A 9731-nucleotide genomic window follows, 5' to 3' on the forward strand; every position below is an offset into this window, starting at 1 on the left:
AGAGGCGGGGTCTGTGAGGCGTTCAGCGGCTCGGAAAACACACACGCGGCCTCACACGGAAGCGTCCAAACAGAAACTCTCTCAGTCAAACCCCCTCTTCAGTCTTTCGCTTACTTTTAAACCACAATTCAACTGTTTTTTTATCACTTATATTCACATTAAAACTTTAAAAAAGTAAAGTTTTACATTAGCTGGGGAAAGATGTCGGATTTCTGAGTGTTCCCTGAACGCAGCATCCCATCCAGGCGCACCTGTAGCTGCTGAGCTCTGAAGTTATCTCCCAACCGGATGACGTCATCCAACTAATCAATACTTAATCATTTAAAAACGACAGAATCATCAAAATAACTTTATACTAAACTAAATAGTTTCACTTATTTAAATATTTTTTATAATTACAGAGTAAATCGAAAGGGAGGAGTCCTTTTTTTAAACAGCTGTCATCACTTCCTGATCAATGGATACAGATAACTGCTGACGTCAACAAACTAATCAATACTTAATCATCTAATAACGATATATATATATATACACACAAAATACATATATATCATCAAAATACATCCATTCGAACGTGCACTACTTTAAATTATCTTCAGTTATAGATTGACTCTAAAGGGAGACATCATTTTTAAAGATCTATCGCGTGTTTCCTCACTTCCTGATCAATAGATTCACATAAACTCAAATATACACAACGATAAATGGAGCTGAATACTTTCGTGATGTTTGTGCAGTCGTTTCTTAAAAGTGGAGATTAAAAACAAACCTTTGACACAACTTCCTCCAGGGTGGTTTGGCGCAGGTTATAAATTAACTGTCACATGAAAATTTAAAGAATATTTGACTGATGTGTGTTTATGTCAATGCTTGTTCCCCCCCCCCCCCCCCCGAGCAGAGGGCGTGTGTTTGTTCTGCGTCCTCTCAGCTTTATCTCCTGTGAACAGACCAACTCAGAACTTCATACTCATTATTCCACAGGTTACAACGCGGTGAACAAGCTGCTGCTGCAGAGCTGCCGAGGAACCCACATGTTGGTTTGAAGTGTGTTCACCTAATAAAACTACAGATAAAAGAGCCATTAGGGGACGTTTAGTGGTTAACTCGACAAAAACAGTGAAGTCACAAGTGGCCCTGAAAGCAACAGGAGTCTCTGCGACTGGTCCACTAGCGCCCCCAGGAGGGTCCAGGTGGGTATGCCATGTGCTGACAACAAACAAAACACAAGGAAAAGACATGAGGCTGTAACTTGATCAATTTAGAGACACTGCTCATGGCAGAAAATAAATAATAAAATAGGTCTGTTTGATAAAGTTTGATCATGAACTAAAATTAAAGTAAATTGAGAAATCTACTGAAGACTTCCTGGTAAAATATTAGGTCTCATTGATTGGTTAGTCCTGACAGACATTAAGATACTACTGCTTCTGCTTCTACTAATACTGATTATAATAATCATAATAATGATCATAATAATCATAATAATCATAATATTTTTTTAATAGTGTCAAATCCTAACATACATGGTCTCAAGGTAATTTAAATTGTAAGGTAGTTAAGTCTTTGGTCTTATACCTAAGACCAAAGACGTTCACTCCATCACCTCTCTGAATACTGAAACTCCACTTAACTCTTTTTAAAACACATTTTTATAATATTGCTTTTAACTGGATATTTATCTGTTTGACAGCTTTATTCTATCTATTGTCTCGTGCATTAACATTCAAATATGTAATTGCACTGCAGTTATTTTCTGTTTTTATGTCTGTGTAAACCTGTTTTTTTTATTTTTAGTAATGAACGAAATAGAATAGAACAAAACATATTGACCACATTTAAGTGTATATATAATTATAAAGTGACACAGGTTAACAAAACAACACAATTCAATATTTCTGAACCTGTAGGAACCTGCAGTTACGTGTGGAAACCAGCAGGGAGCAGAAAAGGACCAAAGATACGAACTGTGTGACGCTGGAGACTCAGACGTGATGAGAGTCAAACTCAATCTCTTCTCTTTTCTTCCACTGTCACAGTCGATTACTTTTTGCAGATGATCCGTCACATAAGCGATTATGATTTGTGTTTCTTTCTTTGTCTGACTTTGAATTGCAAATGTATGAGACATATGATCCCGCGTCCTAAGTTCCTGTTATTATCATTTCATAAAGCAACCTTATACTTAATGATCAATTTAGTTGAATAGCATTTATCGAAACAAGGTTACAAAGGGCCTCATTAAATACATGGTATAAAACAAATGAATACAAATAAAAGATGATTAAAAGCCAGGTTTTAAAGTTCTAAGCTTAAAGATTCAAACGCTTCCAGCTGCTCTCAGGTCCTCAGGCACTTATAAAGAACTGTTTTTAAAGAATTAAGAATTTAGTCCAGAGCTGTGGTTCTGTATTTAAAGATAAACAACATGACAGATCAGCAAAAATAAAGCCAAAGTGCCTCAGTCGCCCCCTGGTGGCTGGCTGCAGTATAGGTCATGATCCTTACCTAATCCGTGTTAGTAGATGGGACCAAACTAAACAAATCTAAGAACATCCATCGATAATCAACACTGCTTGTCCCTTGACATACATAGACAACATAGAGAGGAGATATCTCAACTGATGTTCACACTCACACCTTCAGTCAATCAGCGATGTCTTCGGCCTGTGGGAGGAAACCGGTGAATCCAGAGAAAACCCACTGAGACGAGGTGGAACTCCAGAAAGGAGGAAACGTACGACACCATGCAACCCACCTTTGACCCAGATAACTGATGTATAATCAATCAGTATCTGTTGGGTTTTAATTTGTCATTTGATGCTACAAAATCAGTGTGAAACGTCTTGATTGACAGCTGAGACTGACCAGGTTGAGCATGTGTATCGACTGCAGGATGGCAGTTTTCAGATTCCGGATATTTTAGGTGAAATTGTGGATAGTGGCAGGAAGTGGAGGTGCATTGTCCAACTTTATATACAATCTATGGTGGGGGGTTCCTGAAGGGCCCCTGGATCAACCTGAGGGGGTTGAAGGTCTTTTATTTTGAAACTTGGCATTTAAAAGAGCGAACGTTCACTCCTCTGGAACGGCTGCAGTCTGTGGATCTGGGTCCGTGTTGCACGAGTGTGAATAATGAGTGATGACAATGTGTTTGAATGTTAGTTTGATGCGTCGACACCTCAGACCTTCTCCTGTTTCCTCACAGGAGATAAAACCCGTCAGAGGGAGCGTGTGTCCGATCACCTCGTATCTCTTCCCATCAGCGATGTGAAGTATTCGACTGATTGACGATGTATAAACGCATCAGTGCGTCGCTTTGTTCAGGGACATCACCCAACACCGCGTGACGCATGCTGCCCTCCTCGCCCTCACAGCCTTCTATTCTACATCTGTTTTCTCTCTCTGGCACATTTTCTCTCCTCTTTCTCCAACTTTTCTCATCTTTCTCTTCTTTCTCGGAATCTTCTGCATCCCTCTTTTCCTCCCGTCATCATCGATGCCCCCCTCTGGTTTTTCCTCCTCATTTACTGCTGCTTCTAAATATACCCTGCAAAACAAAGGAGCCCTCAACATACGTGTCAGTGTCTGTAACCTGAAGCAACATGCAAGTGTGTGTGTGTGTGTGTGTGTGTGTGTGTGTGTGTGTGTGTGCGTGATGCTGGGAGTGACCTCAGTGTGGTGATGTCAGAAGTAGGCGGGGTTGTTTTGTGTATAAAAAGGCCCAAATTCTCCTGCTAATATCATTTCATCACGAGAGAGCGTTCACACTCATCCATGGCTACAGTTGTACCTGTAAGTATCTGTGTGTGTGTGTATCTGTGTGTGTGTGTGTGTGTGTGTGTGTGTGTGTGTGTGTGTGTGTGTGTGTGTGTGTGTCTGTGTTTGTGTGTGTTTGCATGTCCATCTCAAACCGCTGCATCACTCATGCAATTTAATTCTGTGTTTTACTTGTGGCTTAAAGAGACTTTTACATGATCTCATGCAGATCTGCAGGGGAAAGCAAACTTAAGTGTATAAAAGTGTAAACGTCAACATTTTAGGAAACTTGAATATAGTAGATTTAATACATTTCTCAAATATAATCGTGTTATTGTCGCTGTAGACATCTGATAGGATGAACGAGTATTGTTTTCTCTGTGCATGACAGTTCAGAGATACTGCAGCAGGTCAGTTATTATGAGTACAAGTGTGTGTGAGTGTGTGCGAGCGATGAGTAGACAACTGTTGCAAGGCCGGAGTGAACGATCCGGTGTCGCTGCTGTAAATGAATCTGCACTGAGTTCTCTCTGTGAGATTGATCCTTTGTGTGTTTATGTGTGTGTGTGTGTCTGTGTCTGTGTCTTGGGTTTCTGATGAAGTGGGTGATTAAGTCTGCAGATGCTAATTACAATGGGGTGATGTGTGTGTATGTATGTATGTGTCTATACATAGATAATCTATAGTGTCTTTCTACAGCATCTATTGTGTGTGGGTAGATAAACATGTTAGAGCTCTGGGGCCAATGATTGAATGATTAAAGTAAAAATGATTGTTTACTTTGTAACTAAACAATTATCAGTCTTTTTCATTATGCATCAGTTATCAAGTGATTTCCTCAGTGACAACGAATCAGTGTCACACACACTTATCACGCAGCAGATTCAATTCAATTCAAATAACCTAATTAACCCCAGTGGGGGCAGTTCACCCCCAGTGGGGTTAATTAACTGTAAAACAACATCAAAGCAGAAAATGGCTCTGAACAAGAGAATACAACGATGGTTTTGGTTGGTTGGGAAGAACCCAGTCTGGTTCCGACATGTTTACCACACGGTAAGACACAAGATACAAGGGAGTTCAATAACTAAAGAATAAATAACAAACTTAATGGCAATAAAAAAAGTTTTAAAAAGTGGATAAAGAATTGTGGTTAATTTCATCACAGTTCACATTGAGTGTTTATCACTGTGTTGATTTTATGGAACAACGCAGCAGTTCATGTGTTTCCAACAGAGGCTGGTAGTTGCACAGCTATGCAATGACATTTAGTGCATCTCTGTACAGTGCACACACAAAAAGATATAAATATAGATATGATAGAACAGACACAGCGGTCTGTGTGTTAACATCATATACTATGACAAAAAACAAGTAGAACCAGGGTGTTATTGCAGCTTGTGTGTATTTGACATGCTCATCTAATTCATAGCATCGGATTTACTTTATCCTGTTGTACAAAACTGAAGCTACAATACTTGCTGCTGGTCGTGATGACACCTAAAATTCGAATGCGATCCAAATGGTTCGGCTTCACTTATAAGGAGCCATCACGTCGTCCATCTTTAAGGTTGAAAGTCTTTATCCTGATGTCTAATTTGCTCATGTGTCTGTCTCCTACCAGTTTGCGTCCTGCTATGGCAGCGGTCAGCCCCTGTACCTGTTTGGCCGGGGTCCCAGAGGCAGCAACTATCTGTCCCTCTTCACGTACCGGGGCCCCCGATGCACGCCGAGGCCCCGCCTGGCGTACCCCCCTCCCAAGATGACCCTGCGGCAGATCTGTTGCATGCTGAAGGTGATGAAGCAGGTCAGGAAAAGAGAGGCTGCTGCCGCTGCTGCTGCCTGCAGGTGATAAACGACTTCCTTGCAAGAGACTGTGATTCATAATATGTCAAAGGCCCTTTACTTTATGAGCTGATACAAATACGAAGTACAGTCATCCACAGTCTTACTCCTGAGGTCCACAACGAAAGTAAAACATAACTTTAATTGGTAAAACACAAATGCATTAAGTTTTTTCAAATTAATATTTGCAATTGTGGTGATATAACCTTTTCCCTTCGAGTTAAATCAACTTAATTAATTTGTGTGTTACTGATTGAAGTATTAGGGGTAAAAGCTAATGGTCAAAAAGTAGAAATTAAATGACATCACTATTACTACTGAGTTCACACTTTCTAATGAAGCCTGTACAAACGGTTTAAAAGTTTTGACTACTGGGTTAATTCATGGTTAATAAATATTTACTTGTTACTTTTTAGATCAGATATTGATAAGAAGAAACAGTTAATTGGTTATAAAAGAAGAAGAATTGTTAGTAACATTTTATCAATGCTCAATAAGTTAATGGATAAACTTACTAGACTAGAATAAGTATAAATCCTGTTGTATTTAAGGAAGATAATGATGTGGCTGTTAGAATCCCCCCCCGCCCCGCCCCGGACTGTGATCCCACCAGTGTTTCTGTCGGCAGAGGCCACAGGAGCCTGAGGTTAATAATTAAGAGCTCTCGTGTCACTGCCAGAACCCATCTTCAATCACACTTCCTCCTCTCATCTTCCTCTTCCTCTGTCTCTGGTTTCTCCCTCCGCTCAGGAAACAAGGGTCCACATCTCCGACCCCAGCGTCGCCTGGCACCAAGTCGGAGAGGAAGTGCCTCCTGGGCTGTCCCAGACACAAACGCAGCATCAAACGCGTGGGCTGACTGCAGAGGCCCCTCACATCCCCAGCAGATTACACCATGTTTCCACACTCACAGTCGGGGATCATGGCGCGAGCCCCCTCCCATGGAAAGGTTAATTCAGATTATTCCACTTTGGACAGCGAGCAGAGCCACTGAGGACTTTGGAGGATGACGATCACTTGACTTGTGTTCTGTCAGGAGAGGATGACGTGATCTTGTCCCCATTTTTTTTAGGACAAAACAAGCTTGAGTGTTTTTATGTTATTGTTCAGCAGAGTGGATTTTATTCTTTGTATTTCTGTTGTGGTCGACTTCAGACTCTTCATCTACTCGAGGACCTGATGAGTAACATCATGCTCTTGATTGAAGCTTGTTTGACGTGTTTTAATGTCTTTCATCAATAAAACCAAGAAAAATGTTTAATAACTTTAACCAATTGAAAAAAACTATGAATCTGTTGGGCAGATGTGGTCACATTTACTGTAACTACAACGTCAAATGGTAACTACAAATGGTTTCTGTCTCCTCTGCTCGTTTTATGCTGTGTTGTTGAACATGTTTCTTAAATGTGGAATAAAATTTGAAGAACTTCGTGATAATAAAGAACATGACTGAATATATGGTCTTTGTTTGGTTGAATGAAAAGTTTGAAGGGACAACATTCTTTAAATAGCATTGACCAAAACTGTTTTGGGATTCAGATTCAAAAGTTACTAAATAAAGCACATTCCATTTCCAATGAATCCACAGCCCACTTAAAATCAGTTTGAAGCAAACGGAGATGCAGAAAACTGTGTGAAACATCGCGATTTGTTCAAGCATCGACAGAAACGGTTGTTGTGTTGATGACGAACACAGCTAATCATGTGTTTTTCGGTTTTAAATCATTACAAAGACCAACAACAGTGTCACTGAGTCGACTGCATAACCCCGAAAACGGCGAAAAAGTGACCGTATATTGTAGCCAAGCCAATTTATTTAGTTTACAGAATTTTTCATTAAGGTTACATCGTGTGCTTCTTCTTCTTTGTTGGGTTTATTTTATGTAGTTTTTGTTGTTTTAGAATTTTCTAATTCAGCAAAATGACTCAAAACCATCTGACAGTGGGACTCACTGGTCTGTCATGGAGCAACTGACCAAAGGACTGTGGTTCAAAATTAGACCATTTACATAAAAGTCCATCAATGTGTTCTCATAAATCAGAAATTCCAGCCTCCAACAATAAACTGTATCACTTCTTTAGAATGTCCCTTTACTTATTAAGAACCATAAAGTATTTTCTGATGGGATCAAAGGAAAACGGATCAAAGGTTCGATGGTGATCAGAGTGCAGTGGGCCTATAGAATAGAAGAAGTTTACAGCCTGGACTCACCAGGGACCAGCCAAACTCAAACTGAATGCCTGATCGCAGTGAACTGTTCTGGCTGAGGCCCATGGCGAAGGCTTGGTTCTTGAATTGTCCACCAGGAATACCCGGAAAAAAATAAAATCAGGTCAACGGTGTTCGAGTAGAGAGAGAAAGCTACGGCTGCAATGATCCGTCTAGTTTGCAAAATAACCAATCGCATGCGCACTGTGCAGCGAGGGGACAGACGAGGAGGAGTGAAGGACAACCAGGAGCCCTGTGAGGACATGAACGACCAAGTCAGTGACATCTCACGTGATAGAGAGTCTGATAATGGAAGCTTAACGGAAAGTAGGAGTTATGACGATGAAGACTCTCATAATGGACGCTCAGAGGAAAATGGTAATACTGACGATAAAGATTCCGATAATGGAGGCTCAACGGAAAATGATGGAGATTCTCATAAAACAAGCTCAACGGAAAGTTGGCATACTGATCAAGGAAATTCTGATAATGGACGCACAGAGGAAAATGAGGATGCTGATGATGAAGATTCTGATAATCGGAGCTCAGGGGAAAGTGGACATTCTGACGATGGAAGCTCAGAGGAAAGTTGGGTTGCTGATAATGAAGATTCTGATGATGGCAACTCAGATGATCACAGAACACTGGTTGCCACTTTCTCCGTCAACCACCGTGATACTGAGCCGGTACAAACGGCAGATGATCTGATGCTGTTTAGCCTTGTTCTCACCAGGCTTGTGTTGCACACCACGATGAAGGCCCAAGTACCAATGCGTTTAACGGATTTAGAAAGAATCATCGAAAATCTGATAGAGAAGGCCCAGCAGATCCAGGTCAGCCCCGGGAGAACAATCAAACACAAACACATCAAGTGGGCCTCCAAGGCTTTGTTCAAACACCTGTGCAGGAGGTTTGGCTCTGCGGTGGAGCTCCTGGCAGCCATGGAGAGACACAAGGCTGACGACGCCATTATTGAGGCTGTGAGGATCTTCACGACCAAGCCCAAACGGAGGAACATTCTGACCAGGTTCCTCTCACGTGTGAGGAAATTCATCAGGAGGGCCTGCTCCCTGTGTGTGAGAGTGCGTGCACGTAAACGTGAGCAAGGAGTCAAGTTGAAGAACAGGAAGCCACAGCTCTGGTTTCCTTACAGAGGAAAATGATCCTTCAGACCCACACACACACACACACACACACACACACACACACACTGAGCAACAACAGCTGATATTTATTGACCTGTCAAGGACAGCTATGTAATATAAACCTCTACACTATGTAGATTCAACCTGATAAATCAATAAATAAAAATAATAATAAATAATGTGAGTAATACAGTGAAATTGTTTACTGTACCGGATACTTTACTTTACATGGAAAACCAGGAAGGTCAAAAACAACAACTGACATGTGATCTGTGCTCCATCAGACTAACGGCTTTGTTCACCAGGACGGTGAACTCTGTCTTCACCCGTTTCCCCCTCGACACGTCCAGCAGCGCCGGTCATACGAACAAACATACGTCTTTTAACGAGTCTTTGAAATTTATTACCGTTGCTTATCTCCCTCCAACCACAACCTTATTTTTAAATAATCAAGTCCTTTGTGTTTCTTTTATTCCCAATGAGTTTCTGTGGGGAATCTGTTCCTGATCATAATTTAACTAATCTTGTTCAGTTCTCACTTAGTGCTACTGCTCCTTTTTGAGTGTTTGAATTTGTTATTCAACAAAGTGACTCAGAAACATCTGGCAGTGGGACTCGGTGGTGATCAAAACATCTGGCCAAACGTCTGCGGTGGAAGAACCAGCCCATTTACAGATGAATGTGCTCCTCTAAATAAATGAATGAAAATGAAATACATTGTGCAGTTCACATAATTGAGGAATGGCAGCCTGGTTCAATGTGGTGCTTTCAGTATT

Source organism: Hippoglossus hippoglossus, chromosome 6, assembly GCF_009819705.1.
Source record: "Hippoglossus hippoglossus isolate fHipHip1 chromosome 6, fHipHip1.pri, whole genome shotgun sequence".
Taxonomy (NCBI): Eukaryota; Metazoa; Chordata; class Actinopteri; order Pleuronectiformes; family Pleuronectidae; genus Hippoglossus; species Hippoglossus hippoglossus.